Source organism: Phyllostomus discolor, chromosome 3 (genome assembly GCF_004126475.2).
Source record: "Phyllostomus discolor isolate MPI-MPIP mPhyDis1 chromosome 3, mPhyDis1.pri.v3, whole genome shotgun sequence".
Lineage (NCBI taxonomy): Eukaryota > Metazoa > Chordata > Mammalia > Chiroptera > Phyllostomidae > Phyllostomus > Phyllostomus discolor.
Genome location: NC_040905.2, coordinates 51,227,354 through 51,247,485, shown reverse-complemented (window position 1 = coordinate 51,247,485; position 20,132 = coordinate 51,227,354). Strand labels below are relative to the sequence as shown.

At 37.5% G+C, this 20,132-nt stretch overlaps 1 protein-coding gene across 5 annotated transcripts in view; it reads right to left on the bottom strand.

Annotated features, from left to right (window-relative positions):
• ATG10 (autophagy related 10) overlaps positions 1-20,132 on the bottom strand; it is a 221,409-nt gene that overhangs the window by 49,028 nt on the left and 152,249 nt on the right. The gene's annotated exons all lie outside the window — the stretch shown is intronic.

Genomic DNA, 20,132 nt, shown 5'->3' with positions numbered 1-20,132 from the left:
AAATAAATGAAAACCCTGTGGGAAATACACTGCATTACTAGCTGAATCCCCTGATTCAAACTTCCTCAGGTCCAATCTCTCCCTGCCTCCCAAATTTCCTCATATTGTCACTTGAAAATGTGCAAGTGCTTCTCTTTTCCATGAACAGGGCGTGTAACATCACACATTCACCAGGACCTGGGGAGAACACTCGTAGGTCAGGAAAAGGACTTTACTTTCTGCTAAACTCCAGCCCTTAGCAGTGTCCTCGGGGCACTCGGGCTCAGCAGAGGTCAGTCACTAGAACCCCTGAATGTGACCTTGATATGAGTGCAGGAATCATTTTATTTATAGAGACAGACAGTGGACATAAAACAAGGAGTACTTAAGATTTCCAACCCATTACCTGAAAAGTCACTGCTAACAGTTAGACAAACTGGCTTGATTCCCCCTCACCACCACCCCCACCCCACCTCAGAGCGACTGGTGGGTTATGCTGCACTTCAGATTTCTTTAATCTCTGTTCAATCCTGGCTGAACAGTGATTGGGATGTTAAGGTAGATCCTGCCAAGTTTGGGGATAGAGAATTGTTAGAGGTCAGAACAAGAGAGGAAGAGCTTTCTTTGTGTAGCACAGGGAAGAAAACCAAAGCCAATGTTGGCCAGGGAGAGCTGAAATTTGTGCATGTGTAAGACCTTTCTCAAAAACTAAGGAACAGGGAGTGGGTGGAGGGGGGTAGTGTGGGAGGGTGGAGAGGGAGAAAGGGGAGGAAAAAATTGGGACAACTATAATAACATAACCAATCAAATATACTTAAAAAATACAAGGTTATGGGACCACAAGGCATCAACATAGTGTTACCCAGTCAAGTGCTTCAGGCCAGGCAGGAATGAGACAGAAGTGAAAGCAGATTGCACATAAGCAAAGAAGAGGGAGCATCCTGGGTGCTTTTCCTGAGCTACCTTGGTGTGGGTGCAGGCTGGCCATCTTTATCTAAGGGACAAGTGAGCTGAGCTGGCTTAGAGAGCAAGGCAGACACTATTGGCAGCTGTAGAAACTTAAGATCTTTAGTTTCCAAAGTTAATGAGCTACATTTTCTGATTCTAAGGGAGCTTACAGAACATATCCAAAGGGCCAGGCTAGTGCTCATGCAGCCTTTGGGACATTCCTTCCATGAACTGCCAATCACATCCCCTGCTTCTCCTTTTCACAGTGTCTGTGGATTAATGATTGTAATAGCTCACATTCTTAGCATCAGCTATGGGCAAAGCAGTATGCTAAACATGCATTAACTCAACTAATTCTCTCAACAACCCAACGCGATAGTTTGTATAATAGTCCCCATGTGGAAATTCAAACAACCTGATCACCTTCCCCTGGGTCATATCATTAGCTGTTAAATTTGCCTCAATCTGAAAGAATATCCAGGGCTGTGGACTTGAAGAAGCACTTATTCAATCTCTCGACAAAATAACTTTAGCAGATGCAAAGGGAGGCCTGAGCACAGTGATCTCTGCTAGGTCCAAAAGGGATTTTTTTTCTGAGCAACCTGCCAGAAACAAGACAGACTTCTATATTCCTGATTCAACTCCCTCAAAAGACAGACCAGACATGTCTCAATCCTAAAATAAAGAACAAGGCAGTGTTAGCTGCCTGGCTTTAACCTGACAGTCTTTTTAATTATATCAGCAACACATCCTCCAATTCAGATGTTTTCAACCATTTTAAAGCAGCAGAACACTTTGCAAATGCACCTTACAAAGAATGAACAAACAGATGGAAGTAAAGGTACTTGGACTGAAGTAAGCTGGAGGGCTCCGAAGACCCATCTACTTACTTATTTTGGACTCTTCCAAATATGGCCCTACCTTCCCCCACACCCTCGCATACACCCTAACACACACATAGAAAAGCCCCCAGACACCCCCACTCAACCATGGGGCTTTTCTGAACCCAGGGTGAACCCAGATTAGCTGGCAGAGTAATTTCAGGAGACAAGAATGCATGGAATGATAATGATTTGATTAAAGCATCATCAGTAGAAGAAAGACCTGTTCTCTCAGAAGATTGTTTTCCTGTAGTCCACACCTCTAGGAATAGCCACTTTGGTGATGGGGAAACAATGGCCATACTTGTGTCAAGTTATAACTTAATTCTCCTAAATCCAAGTCCAAGAGGAAACATCATTCACATATTCAAGAAACTAGTTCTACTGATCATTTAGCCTTTCCTGGTGCTGATAAAGGCCCAGATGTCAAATGCGCCTGTGAAGAATGTAAATAAAATGTGAAAAATAATTGCATTTTGCTGATTATTTCTACCTATGAGATGGACTTTGGAGGATCCAAAATGATCGTTTTACAGGATTCTTAACTGTATGGTCTCATTTAACAACTGTTTGCAATTAATTTGATTGTGTGAACCTGCAAGTCAAGGTGGGAGAAGACAGCTTTAAATGGGTTACGGAAGAACCGGCTGAGGTCTGAGGCATGGACTGCCCTGGCTGTCCTCTCGTGCGAGTTCCCTGCTGGCTGTGTGTTAACGAGTCTGAGTTCAAAAAACCTGCCTGGAGTGCGGTGAGGGTAAAGGGACAAGCCACTGCATTCTTGGTTACTAAAGACTACGTGACTATTGATCAAGTGTGAGTGGGAAGAAAATCTGGCAGAAAGGAGCATACTGATTAGAGGAAGCTACTTAGACATGTATTCAACTTAACTCCTTTCAAACAAGTGGTTTGAAAAACTATCATATCTATAGTATTCAATTTTAGGTGTACTGTAGGGTATGTTAGGACATATCTATACCTCCATGGGGAGCTATAGGTTCAGCCGCAGGCCCAACAACAACTATGGATTGTAGAATGCAACCAACTCTTCGTGGCATGGCTTAGGGAGAAGCACGTGGAGCTGGAGTCTCACTGAGGCCCAAGTGCATTCTTGGGACATTTCTCCCAGGATTTACAAACCACATCCCACAAAAAAGCAGCACATCCAAACAGTTATTTAAAGTGGAATATCTCTCCTGAGGAAGGTAATTGCTACCAGAACTTTTTGAATCTTCTTTTGAATGAGAACTACAAAAACTCTTATCTAGTTAACTAAGTACAAAAGAGTATGTGGGGAAGCTACAGTACTCTATACTGGCTAGTACTCAACACCAGCTCCCTTCTACAGGAACTAGCAGTCTCAGTCTGTGAATATACTGCTCTAGGAAAGTTGAAGTTCAACCATTCTTTTATTGACCACTGCAGTGGTATATTTTATACAGAAAAAAATTACATCTTATGCTTCTCCTTTTCATAGTATTTATGGATAAATGATAATAATAGCACACATTCTTACCATCGACTATGTCTGTGTGCCAGGCATTACGCTAAACACATCACATACATTAACCCACAATTCTCTCAATGACACAATGAGGTAGTCTTTAACATAGTCCCCACACAGAAATAATTTCCCATTTTGCAAATGAGGAAGGTGAAAGGTCAAATAACTTGTCTTTGGGCACACTGCTAATAAGGGAAACAACTGGAGTAAGAACCTGAGTGTTTCTGATTTCATCCCTAAACAACCAGCCTGTTCAAAAAACTGTCCTTGGATGCAGCTATATATTACTATGCCAGTCAAGATTCAGTTGCAAAAAAAAAAAAAGAAAAGAAAAGAACAACCAGAATCTGCTCTGACAAACACATTCTAGATGACTTCCCAGGGATAACTCCCAAAGTCACACTGGAGAACTGCACACTACAGGACCTATTGAGTCTTCTCAGTTCAGTAATCTGCCATTCTAGGATTACACCCCCACTCCCATGACCAGAAGACGGTCTGTGCTGCAGCTACTTCCAAGACCATGGCACATCTGCTGCAATTCACACCAGCAAAATGATTGCCCCATTGTCAGTCACGTGACACCCTCAAAGCTAGTGATGGACACTGGAGCCACACAGACAACCTCCATGACTCACAGTGCTTCCACCAAGTGCAATCTCCACACATTTTTGCTTTCCAAATGCTGCACAAATGCACCTGATATGATGAACCTAACTCAAGTTCAGACCCCTCTCCATGAGGGAAAGAGGGAATTGTGTTTTGGCTTTCCAGCATCTGCAGTGCAGGAGGGGCAGAAGATAAGGAGGGTGAACTGAATGTTGAGTTCTAATCCACTATAGCAACTACAAGCTCCAAAGATTTGGATGTCCTATGGAGTGGTCTCCTGATTAGGGCTGCAAAAGTTTGTGTTTCCAGAGTTTTCATCAGATTCTCAAGGGCTCCATGACCCCAAATGGATCAGACCTAATTTAATATAATATCATTCATATGACACCATCTTGAAAATAAGATTAACATTATGGGAGAAGCTAAAACAGTGCTTAAGGATGTGCGCTTTCAAGTACAGCTATCTAAATTGCAATCCTGCTTCTGTAACTTAGTAGGTGTTTGACCCTTAGCGTGTTACCTAACTTCTTTGTTCTTCAGTGTCCCCTTCTCTGAAAAGTGGAAAGTAGTATCAACCCAATAAAGGTATGTAGAAGATTAAGCGAAATAATATGTGTAAAGTACCTAGAAGAATGCCTGGTACTTGGGAAATGCTGCCAAAATACTGTTACTGGGATAATCTTTAGAGAAGATAAGTTCTAATCTTAAAAGGTTATATAATAGAGTTGCAGTCAAGCCCCACACTTTTAAATGTATTTCCAATTTCACAGAGCTTTTAGAAGTAAGAACTTGATTTCCTGTGACAGCAAACAGAAAGACAAGCCCTCCTCTTTATGGTGATGACCTGCTTCTACTTAAAGGATACATTAATCCAGCAGCCAATTACTGCCAGGAGGAACAGCTCCAGCACAACTGTGCCCTAACCAAATTTGTCAGTTCTAAAGATGTTGAGGGCTGAAATGGATAATATTTCGAAGGTATTCGAGATGCCAACTCTTTAATTATTTGGAGGGGAGTGTATTTATAGTTACCTCATTCTGGCAGGCCCACTCCGATTCAATTTCACTCAACCAAACATTCCACACAACTCTTATTATCTGGGGTAGGTAGACGATGGATACCTCCAGCTCACAAAACTATTGCAAACCAAGATCCTACCTTCCATGCTTGAAGGAGCAAGACTTAAGAGCTTCCATGGATTCTGTTCAATCACTTGCACAAATGTAATGAAGCTTAAAAGAAAAGCCATGGCCCTGTGGCAGGTACTCCAGCAGCTCCTTTGGACAGCAGAAATGATGCTCAGTCTTGGCAAGAATGGAAATCAGACCCTTTCATGCCGGTCATACAACCGCTCCCTGATGTCTAAAATGTATGTGCCAATCAACAGCAAGGAAAACCTACATTTCAGCTATTTGTTAGTAACTTCTATGTTAAATTGTTTCATACATGGCTCTAATTAGAAGTCTGGTTGACATCATATTGTAACACATTAAAAAGAACAATTATGACCAGTGCCAGCCAGCACTTAGGATTCAAATGTATTCTCTAATATACCACTGGTAGGAGTACACTTTTCCTGAGATTGGCATGAGTAAATCTACCAAAGTCTTTGAAAGTGAATACTCAGAGATAGCGGCAGGAGAATTTACTTCACACTGCTTCCCAAAACCATGCTGAAAATAAAGAGGGAAACATCCACACAAAATAAACAACTATTTCTCTTTCCATTTTTATTATTCTTTGCTCTTTTATCACTGATTTTGCTTTTTTTGTGTAGGTTTTGTTTTCTGTGTTGTTTTGCTTTGTTCTGTCAGCACTGGTACAGCAGTGTACAAGATGTGGTGGGGGTTGAGCCTCTCAGTCAGCCAGTCAGAGGGAGAACATACCAACAAACAGGCCAACAATAATCAAGGCCCAAATGCAAGAGGGGAGCCCATATAAACTGCACAAGGGGCATTCCTAGAGCATCCAGCTCAGGAAATTAAGAAGGCTGCACCACTGAGTCCCTACCACATAAGGCCACCCCATCAAGACAAGGAGTCAAACTAGATCTATCTAATATATATAGACACAAACAAAAAGAGTCAGCTAAAGTGGGGAGACAAAGAAACAACCATAAAACAAAAGAAAAGGAGGAATTCCCCAAAAAAGAGCTAGTTGAAGTTGAGGCAAGCAAATGATCGGACATACAGTTCAAAGTAACTGTTAGAAGGATGCTCAAGGAACTTAGTGAGAATTATAAGGAACTTAGTGGGATCTACAGCAGCATGAAAAAGGACTTAGAACCTTGAGTAATAACCAGGTAAAAATGAAGAATGCAATATCTGAAATGAAGAGTACATTACAAGGAAATAAAAGCAGGCCAGATGAAACAGAGGATCAAATCAGTGATTTGGAAGAAAAGGTAGAAAAAACACCCCATTAAAGCAAAAAAAAAAAAAAAGAACTTAAAAAGAATGGTTGAAGGAAACTTAGGGACAACATGAAACATAACAATATTCATATCATAGAGATACCAAAAGGAGTAGAACATAAGCAAGGGATAGCAATAATGACAGAAGAAATGATTGAAGAAATAATGACAGAAAATTTCCCTAGCCTGGTGAAGGAAAAAGTCACATGAGTTCAAGAAGCACAGAGTGTCCCAATCAAGAGGAACCCAAGGAAACCCACATCATAATTAAATTGGCAATGATTAAAAACAAAGAGAGAATCTTTAAAGGCAGCAAGAGAGAAATAGATAGTTACCTATGAGGGAGCTCCAATAAGGCTGTCAGCTGATTTCTCAAAAGTAATACTTCAGACCAAAAAGGGATTGGCATGGAGTATCAAAGTAATGAAAATCTAGGATCTGCAACCAAGACTACTCTACCCAGCAAGACTATCATTTAAATATGAAGGTGAAATAAAGGGCTTCCCAGGCAAAAAAAAAAAAAATGGCTAAAGGAGTTCATTAACACCAAACCAGCACTGCAAGAGATATTAAAAAGATTGCTTTAAGAAGAAGAATAGAGAGAGAGAGAGAGGCACATAGATGTAAAGGAATAAAGTGGAAATGAACAAGTACCTATCAATAATAACCCTCAATGAACATGTATTAAATGCATGACTCAAAAGACATAGAGTAACTAAATGAATAAGAAAAGATGACCCATATATACACTGTCAACAATAGACGCAGTGAAGAGCAAAAGATTTACACAGGCTGAAAGTGAAGGGATGGAAAAAAAAATACCATGCAAATGGAGACAAAAAAAATAGCTGGAGTAGCAATACTTATATCTGACAAAACGGACTTCAGAACAAAGGCCATAAAAAAAGACAAAGAAGGTCACTACATAATACTAAAGGGGCCAATCCAACAAATGGATGTAACTTTTATAAATATATTTGTGCCCAATATAGGAGCACCTAAATATATTTTAAAAACCTTGGTGGACTTTAAGGAAGAGATAGACAACAATATACTCATTATAGGGAATTTTAACACCCCACTGTCACCATCAGACAGATTTTCCAGACCAAAAAAAAAAAAAAATCAACAAGGATACAGCAAAGTTAAACAACACACTAGATAAAAAGGATTTAATTGATATTTACAGAACTATCCCAAAGTATCAGAATACACATTCTTCTCACTAGCCCATGGATCATTGTCAAAGACAGACCACACAAATAAAGTCTTAACAAATTCAAGAAAATTCAAATCATATTAAGCATTTTCTCAGGTGAAACTAGAAATTAACTTCAGTAAAAAAACTCAAAATCATACACATACATGGAGACGAAAGAGTATGTTATTGAATAATAAATAGGTCACCAAGAGGATCAAGGGGGAAATCAAAAAGTACCCGAAAACAAATAAAAATGAACACACAACAACCCAAAAACCTATGAGACACAGTGAAAATATTCCTAAGATGGAAGTTTATAGCATTGTAGTCATACCTCAAGAAGATAGAAAGATCTTAAACAATCTAACCCCACACTTAAAAGAACAATAAAAACAACAATAAACAAAGCCCAAAGGGAGTACAAGGAAGGAAATAATCAAGATCAGAGCAGAAATAAATGACATAGAAACAAAAAATATTCAAAATACCAGTGGATACAAGAAGTGGTTCTTTGAAAAGATAAACAAAATTGATGAACCTTTAACCAGATTCATCGTGAAAAAAAGAGAGAGGATCCAAATTAATAAAATCAGAAATAAGAGAGGGGAAATAATACAGGTAACCAGAGAAATACAAAGGATTGTAAGAAAATACTATAAACAACCATATGCCAAGAATTTGGACAACCTAGGTGAAATGGAGAAATTTCTAGAATCATACAATTTCCCAAGACTAAATCAGGAAGAAGCAGAACACCTGAATAGACCAATAACAACTAATGAAATCAAAGCAGTAATCAAAAAGCTCCCAGTAAACCAAAGTCCTGGACCAGATGGCTTGACAGGCAAATTTTACCAAACATTTAAAGAACTTCCAAGCTATTTTTATGAGGCCAGTGTTACCCTAATTTCAAAATCAAGTAAACACAGTACACAATGAAAACTATAAGCAAATATCACTGATGAACATTGATGCTAAAATCAACAAAATACTAACATACCAGATCTAACAATACATTAAAAAGATCATATACCATGATCAAGTGGGATTTATCCCTGGGAAGCAAGGCTGGTACAATATTTGCAAATCAATAAATGTGACATATCACATAAACAAAATGAAAGATAAAAATCACATGATCATATCAATAGATACTGAAAAAGCATTTGATAAAATCCAGCACCAATTTATAATAAAAAAACACTCAGCAAAGTGGGAATAGAGAGATCATACCTCAACATAATAATGGCCATGTGCAAAAAACCTACAGACATCATACTCAATGGGCAAAAACTAAAATTATTCCCTTTAAATCAGGAACAACACAGGCATGTCCACTTTCACCACCCTTATTCAACATAGTACCAGGAGGTGCTATGTGATCAGACAAGAAAAAGAAATAAAAGGCATCCAGATTGGAAAGGAGGAAGTTGTCATCATTTGCAGATGACATGATATTGTAACAGAAAACCCTTTAGTCTCCACCAAAAAATTACTCGACCTAATAAATGAATTTGGCAAAGCAGCAGTATACAAAATCAATACTCAATGGCATTTCTATACACCAATAATGAACTATCAGAAAGAGCAAATAAGAAAACAATCCCATTTACTGTACTATTGCAAGAAGATGAGGTACCTAGAATAAATTTAACCAAGGAAATAAAAGACCTGCATTTGGAAAATTACAGTATACTGAAGAAAGAAATTGAAGAAGATACAAATGAGTAGAGAAATATACCATGTTTATGGATTAGAAGAATTAACATAATAAAATGTCCATACTACCCAAAGCAATCTACAGATTCAATGCAATTACCATTAAAATATCAACACCATATTTCACAGATCTGGAACAAATATTCCAAAAATTTATATGAAACCAAAAAAAAACCCAAATAGCTCAGCAATCTTGAGAAAGAAGAGCAAAGTTGGAGGGTTCACAATACCTGATATAAAATTATACTATATGGCCACTGTCATCGAAACAGTCTGGTACTGATTTAAGAACAGACATAGATCAATGGAACAGAATAGAGAGCCTGGAAATAAACCCACACCTTATGGTCAATTAACATTTGACAAAGGAGACAAGAACATACAAAGGAGTAAAGACAGTCTCTTCAGCCCTGGTTCATATGATTCAGTGGATTAAGTGTTGGCCTGTGAACCAAAAGGTCACCACTTCTATTTCCAGTCAGGGCACATACTAAGTTGCGGCCAGGTACCCGGTTGGGGGCGTGGCAGAGGCAGCCGATTAATGTTTCTCTTGTTTCTCTCAGACACCAATGCTTCTCATCCTCTCCTTCGATCTCCCTTCCTCTTTCTCTAAATAAATAAATGAAATCTTTAAAAATAAAACACAGTCTCTTCAATAAACGGTGTTGTGAGAACTAGACTAATACTTGCAAAAATGAAACCAGACCACCAATTTATACCATACACTAGAATAAACTCAAAATGGAGAAAAGATTTAAGTGTAAGTTGCTATGTCATAAAAATTAGAGGAAAATGTAGGCAGTAAAATTTCAGATATATTGAGTAGCAGTAATTTTGCTGATATGTCTCCTAGAGCAAGAAAAACAAAGGAGAAATTGAACAAACTGAACTACATCAAATTAAAAAGCTCCTACAAAGCTAAAACCATCACCATAATAAAAGGGAACCAGTCATATGGGAGAACATATTTGTCAATGATATACTGGACAAGGGCTTGATCTCCAAAATATATAAAGAACTCATATAACTCAACACCAGCAAGATAAACAACCCAATTAAAAAATAGGCAAAAGACCTGAATAGACATTTCTCCAAGGAAGATATACAGATAGCCCATAGACATATGAAAAATGCTCAACATCACTAGAAATCAGAGAAATGCAAATTAAAACCACAATGAGATACCACATCACACCTGCCAAAATGGCTGTCATTAATAAATCAACAAATAATTAGTGCCAGTGAGGACGTGGAGAATAGGGAACCCTAGTGCCCTGTTGGTGGGAATGCAGGCTAGTATAACCACTCAGGAAAGCAGTATGGACTTTCATCACAAAATTAAAAATGAATCTGCCTTTTTGACCCTGTGATCCCACTTCTAGGAATATATCCAAAGAATCCCAAAACACCAATTCAAAAGACTCTATGCACCCCTATGTTCATCGCAGCGTTATTTACAATAGCCGAGATTTAAAAACAGCCTAAGTGCCCATCAGTAAACGAGTAGATAAATAAGTTGTGGTACACTTACACAATGGAATACTACACAGTGGTAAAAAAGAAGGAATTCTTCCCTTTTGCAACAGCATGGATAGAACTAGAGACTATTATGCTAAGTGAAATAAGCTACTTGGTGAAAGACAAATACCATATGATCACACTTATAATTGGAATCGAAGGAACAAATAAACTAACAAGTAAAATAGAATCAGAGGCATAGAAACAAGGAAGAAACTGATAGTTGTAAGAGGGGCGGGGAGAGGTTAGGAGTGGTTGAAAGAAGGTGAAGGGATTAGACACACCCATGATTATGTATCACATGAACAAAGGTGTGGAGATTAACTGTGGAATGGGGAGGCTGGGGAAGGTGGTAAAAAGGCATAAATTTGGGATAGCTGTAATAGCATAAACAATAAAAAAATGTTTTAAAAAGAAAGTGAATATTCATTAACTCACCAATTCCACTTCTAAGAATTTATTCCAAAGGACTAGTCTGACAACTGCATAAATTATGTGTATAAGAATGTTCATTTAAGCCCTGGCTGGTGCAGCTCAGTGGATTGAGTGCGGAACTGCAAAGCAAAGGGTCACCAGTTCGATTCCCACTCAGGGCACATGCTCAGGTTTCAGGGGGTGCATGAGAGGCAACCACACAGTGATGTTTCTCTCCTTCTCTCTCCCTCCCTTTCCCTCTCCCTAAAATTATATAAATAAAATCTTTAAAAAAAAAGAATGTTCATTTAGGAACTGTTTAAAACACAAACAGTTGGAAAAGAACTCAATGTTCACAACATAAAATTGGTTAAAACAGTTATGGCATGGCCTTAGAATAGAATTGTATGCAGTCATCAAAAGGAAAATTTAGATGTATTTAAGTACTGGTACAAAAAGTTGTCTAAGATGTAACTTTTTAAAACTAGGTTCACAGTACAATCTCATTTGTGTTTGTGTATACTGATATATAACATATACATATATGTGAATATATGTATTGCATACATATATAGTTATACGAATTTTTAATAATTATAGATCGCTATGCACTGAAATGTTAACAGTGATAAATTTTAATGTTTGAGTAGCTTTTTTATTTATGCCATTCTGTATCTTATTTAAAAAATCATTATGTATTACTTTTTTAATCAGAAAAAATAAGTTATTAAAAATTAGCCCTGGCTGATGTGGCTCAGTGGATGACTGCTGGCCTGCGGGCCAAAGGGTCACTGGTTCCATTCCCAGTCAGGGCACATGCGTGGGGTGTGGGCCAGGCCCCCAGTAAGAGGTATGCAAGAGGCAACCACACATTGATGATTCTCTCCCCCTCAATCTCCCTCCCACTTGCCCTCCCTTCTCTCCTCTCTATAAATAAATAAATAAAATCTTTGAAAAAAATTTAAGCTCAGGTAACACTTTTATTTGAGAATAATCCAAGATACATACTGAGATTCACACATTCAGAATCACACAGAATCTCTAAGCGCTTTCTTTCTATGTTGTATCAATACAGGAAGAGGCAAACTCCAGTGCCTTTAGAAGACAGGCAGGCAAAATGAATAACTGAAATAGAAAGGGTATGAGGCAATAGGGAGGGGAGGTGACCATGATGAACTACAGAGCACATCCCAGTCTAACAGCATTCAAATTCAGAAAAATTCCCAAGCACTCAAATTACATCTGCAGGCTCAGTTCGAGCATTAATTTGCGAGTTAGGCCTTTTTTTGGTATAAACCTACACAAACAGTACATTACTATAACTCTCTCACACAAGGACAACTGAACATCTTTCCCTCACCACCTCCTAAAGTTAAATGGTGTCTAAAAAGGAGATAATTTTTTCATATTTGTAAAATTATCTTTCTAAAATATAATATAAGAAAAAAGTTGGTCTCTCCTGGTAAACTTGTTTGCCTCCCTCCACAACAGAATGAAAGTAATGAATTTAATTAGCTTTCCCTTTCTCTTATTTGTTTGAGAAAGCTCAGGAACTTTCTTAGCCCAGGTTTCCTGTTACAACTGTCTTTTCCTTCCATCATTCAGTTCTTTTTCACTTGCTTTGGTGGTTACAGTATATGTATTATGTTATAGTGTATGTAGATATACTGCTTGAAATATTTTTGAAATTCAGATTGGACAGAGGGAAATAGAAATAAATTACTATACTCAAAAGTAATATTAGCATGCAATAAAATAATTGTAATTACTTGCACAAATACTTTGTGTACTTTGATATTATCTCTACTGGCTAAATTTTAAACAATAAAATACAGACTGCAAATGCAATGTGGGGCATGTAGCAGCTGACATGGAAATGAATTAGGAGAACAATAGGTGAATGAGAAGCAGAAGGGGAAAAAAAGTGCAATGAAAACATGATGCAGTAAGTACACTATAGAATATGTATGTGCAGCAACTACTGTGCCAAAATAGGATTAAAAAATGGCATCTTTCTTCAGAATCTTTTCCCCGTACAAGGGACTCAAATCCCATGTGGGTCAGTGAACCTGAATGTCTTTCTCCCACGGCCTCCTCCCTGTCCCCCCGGCTGCTCTACCTGCTGCTGCTTCGCCGCCCACCAATAACCTCTTCCTCAAAAACTGGAAATGAGAATATAAATATTCTTCAAACTTGATGTTTATTAAAAATTAAAAATTGATGGTAGGTAATTATCAAAATGAAATGTGCTAAGATGAGTAATATCGAAATTAATTATTAAATATTTTAAATGGTATTTGATTTTCACATTTATAAGCTGCTCCTTTTTTAGGAATAGAAACTCCAAGGATCAATAAAATGCCAGGAAATTCTTTAAAGGAAGACACTGGATAAATTTGAGGCACATGTATAATTTTGATAATAAAAAGCTATCAGAAAAAGCAATAATCTGCTCAACCAGATATACATATAACAGAACATTACTAGTCTCTTGTTTTTATTATCTCCTGAAATAAACTTAAATTTAAAGAAGTAAAATCAAAATATGTTACTGTAATCTGGTTAGTTATAAGAAACACTTTTTCTTAGTTTTTAATTATATTTTATTTATATTTTATTGATTCTGCTATTACAGTTGTTCTGATTTTCCCCTCTGTGCCCACCTCTACCCAGCATCCCCCACTTCCTCAGGCAGTCCCCTCACCATTGTTCATGTCCTTGGGTCACACGTGTAAGTTCTTTGGCTACTCCATTTCCCATCCCCATGGCTATTCTGTAACTACCTGTTTGTACCTCTTAATCACCTCACCTCTTTAACCATTCCCGCACAGTCCCTTCCCTTCTGGCAACCATCAGAACACTCTCTGTATCAATTTCTTGTTTAACTGTATAACTTGAATTCTCATTAAAATGGAATAAAACAAAACACCTTAGAAATTAATTTAATAGAACACAGGTCTTAAATAATAAATCATGCTCTCTTTTATTTAGGTTAATCTGAACACTTAATTAGTGATTAGTGGTCATAAAACTTTAGAAAGCAAAAGCTGGATAAGAAAGTAATACCATATTAATTTGTAAATAGCATTTAGTATGAAGTTAAGACTTTCCAACAACACTCCAGGGTATAAAGCCCAAAAAATTTTGAGAAAAATTACTTAGAGATAGTGAAAAAGAGGTTCCATATATTTCTTAATGCAAGGAAAGTTTGAGGAACAAAAATAATTTATAAAAATGTGTTTTTGCCCCCAAACAAGAAAAGCATAATGGAGCATCTGGAAGTAGACATTTCTGAATCAATTTTTTAAAAATGAATATGGAAAGTGAAGTACTTTGATAATACAAGGTACCCACACCATGTGCAGACTGATAATCTAGAAATAATTACTACAAAGAAAAACAGAGAAAAATAACAGTATTACCCTAAGATACCGAAGAAAGTGAGACACCACTGTGAAAGCATATTTCACTCTCTCAAGACCGGAAAGTGTGGTGGAATCCCTGAGTATTTTTAAAACATTGGAAGGTTTCTACAGAAGTCTGTAAGGTGATACACATTTACTGTGTATACACAGTATATATTTATACATAGGCTACACAGGTACATTGACATTTATAAACTGACCAAGTGATTTTTTAATGTCCGAAATGAATACCTAGAAACTCAGAATCAACAAATTAGCAGCAAATTACAGAGAAAACAATTGCATGAGATCTGCAATCCCATTTAAATAAAACTCGACCGTGAAAGAACCAGCAATGGAACTGGCAGTGATTCTGAAGCAGCAGCAGCAATCCATAAAGGCTTCTTAATTTTCCTGTCATTTAAGAATTAAGCCACTTCCAGTTCACACAGAACCTACCAGGTGCACTAAATTGATGTCATTATGAGCCATCAGGAAATACCCACTGAGACTTACACCAACACCAAGAAGTTTTGTTAAACAGCTGTGTGTTTTAATTGATTTGTGTTATTTAAAATAGGAACAGTTAAAAGTCAGTTATCGGATGTTGTGTAAAAGAGATGCCTAAGGACTCCAGGGAGATTGAGTTCAGAAGAAAGCCAATCACTGGAACTTCACTTGAGCACTGAAGATTATTACTAGAGGAAGCTCAATTAAATCATCAGCTTATCAACCATCATTATAAATCACCAGGCAACATATCAAGCTTCATTATTTAAGAATCCTTAACCAGCGACTTCCTGTATCCCTGTGAGTCAAAAGCAATCTACTCACCAAACAGTACCTAAAGAGTTTTGTTTTTTTTTGTTGTTTTGATTTTTTTTTGCCTTGAGAGATTTATCACGGAAATATAATGAAGACTCATTGAAAGTAATGATTATAGTTTGCCTGTTTTAGACATGCTAAAGTCTACGAAAGGAAATCAGTAGTATTTGGAATATGCAGAATGTGTATTGCGTAGGCCCCTCCTGTTCCACTCCCTACAGACATTTAACCCAGTTCCCTCACAGTGCTCGCTTAGAGTCATATGAGAAAAAATAATCGACTTCCTTTTCACTTTCATCCACCCATCCACCCTGAACACATTTACTTGTGTTCAGACAAACTTCCCTAGGCATGTGGAGTGAGAAAACAGTATTCTCAAAAGCCTTGGTTTCCAAATTTAAAGTGCACAGTTCAGGTATTTGAATATATTTGAAAGGAGATATGATGCAGGTTGAGTTTTATATAAAATCCTCTTTTCTAAGGCTTCCACCAAGTCTCTGTAGATTCTACCATTATCTTTAATGAGAGAATAAGGGTCTTCATAACTTGTCCAAGATCACACAGGTAGTAAGTGGTTTCAGAGTCTAATCTACTCTCTCTGGCTCCCACACCCAGCCAAAGGCTCTGACAGGAAGCAAGCCTCCTTGGAAAATGGTTGACACCCAAGTCTGGGCAGGAATGTACAACACACAGTCACACCAAAAAGCAAGAAGTCATCAAAGCTACTTGAGGGGTATCCAAATAGCTGAGGAGCCAAGTTATAGAGACTTTCACTGGCCAAAGATAAGGCAAATCAAGCATCAATGAAGATAATCACTACAATAAATTGAACTGCATAAAACATTTACAATATATCCATGACTTCATAAAGATACATAAAAAAAGTTCTTGGTCACCATTGGAGGATGCTGAAAATCAACTCATCTTGAAAGCTAGACTATAAAGAGAAAGAATCAAGTACTTATCCTGCCTTTTCTGTGTAAAGCATGCCTCAGGTAACTGAGCTGTGAGGGAAAATGTGTCATTATTGAAGTAGTCCAGCTGATAAATAATGAATGATAAAACTAGGAAGCTGCCATTCTGCACCCCCTAATGGACTAATGAATCTGGGTAGTAATCATTAATGGCTGCTAACATCACAAAAAAGGAGCAATAACCAGACTTCATGTGCCTCCTGATGGAAGTACCCAGAACCTAGGAAGGATTCTTGCCTAAAAGCCAAACCTGAATCTAGTCAAGCCTCAAGATCTAACTACAGTTTATACTAAATACCAGGAAAAACACTAAATAACACCACAGAGATATAATTAGAAAAAAATCCAGACTGAAATACTTTAGGACAAACAACCTTGTTTCTCAACAAGAAACTGCATGCAAAAAAAAAAAAGAGAGAGGGAGAGAGAGAAATGAGAATCTTAGATTCAAAATGTCTTAAGAGATGTTAATCATTTTAATGTGTAAAGATTATTTGGATCCTTATCAAAGAAAGTATTAAAAAATGAAACACTTGGGAAAAATTAAATATCAATTGCTATTTAAAGGTATTAAGAAATTTAAATTTTAGTTGTGATAATAGAATTGTGGTTATACTTTTGAGTCCTTACATTTTTTAAAAATTAAACTTTTTATGTTTAGATAACAGTAGATTCACATACAGTTGTCAAAAATAATCCAAAGAGATCCCTCCTGCCCTTCACCCAGTTCCCCCAATGGTAAGATCTTGCAAATCTACAGTACAGTATTCCAGCCAAGGTTCTGACAGTGCCAGAGTCAGACACAGCACGTCCCCCCTTCCCCACTTCCCTCCCACCGTCACTCCCCATCTAATCCCCTAGCAACCACATATCTGTTTTCCAATCTATAGTTGTCCTTTCAAAAATGTTAAATAAATGGAACCATACACTGTGCAATCTTTTGGAACTGGTCTTTCACACTCAGCACAATAACCCAGAGATTCATCTAGGTTGTTGAGTGTATCCATAGTTGGTTCCTTTGCAGAGCTGAGTAATATTCCATGGTAAAGATCTATGACAGTCAGTTTAACCGTCCACCTCACAAGGACATCTGGGTTGTTTCCATGGGCTATGATGAATAAAGCCACTACAAACATTTGTGCAGACCCTTACCTCTTAAAGGTCTCTCCTTAAATATTTATGGGTGAGATAATATGATGTCTAGGATTTGCTTCCAAAAAAATTCCACATTTTTACTACTACTACGGTCACCAATAATAATAATAATAGATAATACCAGCCAAGAGTTTGTAAGTATACTATACTATCATCTCTGCTTTTGTATATGTTTATAAAAAGAGAACAGTAAGAAAAAAATAGTTATCTGACCACTACACACCCACATACATAACCACAATTATCTTCAAGTAAAGTTACAAGTATGCGTTTTTAGTTTAATGACTATAGACAGTGCTAAGACCACAGGAGCTCTTTACCTCAACCATAGAGCCCACACCTTCCACTGATCATTATTGAAATATTCACTCTACCAATTCAGGGAGACCCCACCTAGATATCAGTTAACTTTCTTGTGGAAGTTCTTTATTAGGCTGCAGGGTTGAGATACTAGGTAGTCTGTAATGTTGGACAAAAGCAGATAAGTAATCACCATAATCAAATGTATGAGATTCATGAGTGCTTGCCTTCAAAGGAGAGGGTTCGTGTCTGACATGAGCAGGTCCTTATCATCAAGACAAATGCTGAGAGAACAGAAGTGTGATTACTAAAGATGAAGAGCAAAAAAACTATAAAAGCACAATCAAGCCTGAAAATGAACTGAAATGCATTTTATATTATGCAAAGGCTGCTTTTGTTTTTAAGCCTCTCTGGAGGACAGGATATTATTATCATGTTCAGTCTGTAAAGCTAATGGTCCTTTAGTATAATTCTGCAATATGGTTATCTATTAATATTTGGTGCCGCCAATACAGGGTAGGGCAAAAGTAGGTTTACAGTTGTTCATACAAAATAATAATACAATAGTTAATAAATAATAACACAAGAATATACTGTTTTGTGTATTCACAATTGTCAACCTCCTTTTGCCCCTCCCTGTATTCTATCAGCACATTCCTCCCTTGTGCTGCATCGTACTCCCCACTTCATCCCACTGTTTTTTCCCCACATGCAGCCTTACAAAAATTAAGACCCATCCTCTCAAAGATCTCAAGCAAAGAAGAGCACATAAATACCAACCCATTAGTCAACCTGGGATTAAAAGCCAAGACCTCAAAGGAAATATTCATGATGACTTTCAAATGCCATGTAATACAATGAGAACAAATGTGTTTCTCTTGCTAGGTCTTTAGTGCCTATACATACACTGTGATAAACACTTCTAAAGCTTAAATAAAGTTTGTTATCCAAAGTGAGAGAGCTGTTCACAAATCAACCCCTAGAAGACAAATCCCAAAAGAACATCTAAATGTTATATTTGTGTTGTAATTTGGTTATATCAAATGTTTCTCCTATTATGTGGGTCCACAATTGGTGTTAGGAATAGTAACATTTATTGTGATCTGATTTGATAATTATTATTATTATGCTATAATAGGTAGGAAAAATGTTATACTAATAGTCTATCAATATGACAATTAAGTCCCTATAAATTGAAAGATATTAATCAATTCCATGAATAACAAGTAAGATACAGACTGGTGCATTTGGTTGGTTTAGTGACTCAGGAATTCTACTAACTGAATGAAATCTACTCATAACATCATATTAGGAAACTAAGGAAAGAGAGTTGAGTTAACTCTTGTTCATATGACATGAGTCAGAACAGAGACGTGTGGAACTAAAACTCAAATGACATAGACTGCCAGCAATTGTGCTATAGGCTTGCAGTGAGGAGATTAGTAATAGATATCTGCTAGAGACAAACAAGCAAAAGGATAAGAATTAGGCTCAGGCACATAATGGCAAACATAACTGAGAAGGAGCTGAGAAAAAAGGCACTAAAGTTAAAAACATGTAATTTTGGGTGCTGTCTCCCTCTACCCTTTGCCATCCTCCTTCACTCTTACAACCAAACATTTTCTGGGTCCTGTGGGTTCTGATGTTGCAGTGTACATTTTTGGATGGCTTGTGGTTGATGGCAAGACATTGGAAATTGAAACTCTTAGCACTCACCTTGACACACTTAAAGGTCAATCTAAAACATTTTTCGTAAACTAAAATGCTCTTGCCAAAAATCATTTACACCTGATTTGCTTATATATCTCATTATCCTTTACCATAGCAACTACCCCATGCCTATTCCACATAATTAGGATTTCAAAGTGGGGGCGCTCTTGTGAGCTGAGTGGGTTTCAGAGAAAGAAAGATGGCAGGAAACAAGAGGAGAAAATATAAAGACAGAACAAAGGCAACAGGAACAGTATTAAACCTGGAAAGAATTCCAAAACCAAAATGCACAAGATAGGCTCAGGGAAATGAATGGCCATGTTTGGCACCCAGGCTGGGACAGCCACTGAAAGCCAGCTCAGGCATTTAGACCACATGCCACAGGCCCTTGGAGATCTTATGCAGGTTTGCACATGAGTAAGATAAAAGCAGCAATAGTAAAGATGTGACTAATGGTAAGAGGCAGGGAGGAAAGGAGCAGAGGACCAGAGGCAGGAGGCTTTACTGATTGTTTCAGGTGAGGCCATATGGTTTAATCGAGGAGAGTCAAAGAGCAATGAAAAAGGAAAAAATTAATTTGA